This window comes from Rhagoletis pomonella, unplaced genomic scaffold (genome assembly GCF_013731165.1).
Source record: "Rhagoletis pomonella isolate Grant_MI unplaced genomic scaffold, Rhpom_1.0 Rhpom_scaffold_02361, whole genome shotgun sequence".
NCBI lineage: Eukaryota > Metazoa > Arthropoda > Insecta > Diptera > Tephritidae > Rhagoletis > Rhagoletis pomonella.
Window position 1 is genome coordinate 26,478 of NW_023460917.1, and position 1,164 is coordinate 27,641.

The following is a 1,164-nucleotide window of genomic DNA, read 5'->3' on the forward strand; positions in this document are numbered from 1 at the left end:
ATGTGCGCCTAGCGTTATACGCGCGCAGCTGTTTTATAAATCTGGTACTTGTTGCCGAAATTCAAGCAATGGCAAAGCTTTGTGTTGCATTTCCAGTACCTTATTTTCTTTTAATTCAAAAAACTCCAACTCTTCTTCGCTTTTTAAAAAGGAGTGTTTCGGATATTGTAAATTCATCCTCAATTATATTACATAAAAAAGGGTTAATGGAGTATGCAAACGTAAATTTAAATAATTTCAAATCGGCAAATATTTTTTCAAAATCTGCTTTTAAATCATGTTGCAATATTTTTTCTAGCCATGGAAAATAATGAAATATTATTTTTTTGAGATCTTGCATAAAAAGACGTACATACATAGTTTAGTTTCAAAACAAAATATTTTGCGACAAATCAAAAACATTTGTATTCTCTTCTTGTAGAGACAAATTCAAGTTTTGGCAAATGTTCCATCATATCGATAAAGAACATTAGCCAGAAAGTCAATTTCCATTCTCCAATTGTGGGTAATGTTAAAAACACAATGGAAAAGAATGTCCAACAAAGAAAAAGAAATGTGTATTTTAAAAAGTAGAAGGAGCCAAAATGTTCTAAGCAAAGAGAAAGTTAAAAGAGCCGCACTTTGGAAAGCAAAGAGCCGCATTTGGCTCAAAGAACTATAAAGTATACTAAAATGTATACATGTATTTTTTGCAAAATATGCAAAACCATGCATTTACTGAAAAATATATGAACTAACGATTGAATACAATTTTAATGAATATTTCATGATTCGTGAGGATAACTAACCATTTACATTTGAAGAAGCCCAATGAAAACATACATCAGATTCCGAGTTCTCATTATCATAAATGTTAATCTTAAGAAAGAAGGTTTTATATTTTTTTATTTTATAACTTAAGCAACCGCATCGCTAGCAGCGCAGGCTTTCGGCTGATTGGTGAGATGTGATGGGTCAGATACGCGGAAATCTGTAGATTTTGCTAATTTTAACTTCTGTTGCGTCCTTTAACAGTAGGAGGGGATCCAAGTTGTCAAACTGATGATACCTTTGGGAAGCAAGTTCTGGGCACGATACTAGTAGATTATGCACGCTGGCTGTTGCTTGACAGAAGGGGCAGGTGTTGGGTCTAGTGCCTTGTAGTAAGTGCGTGTTAGTAATTAT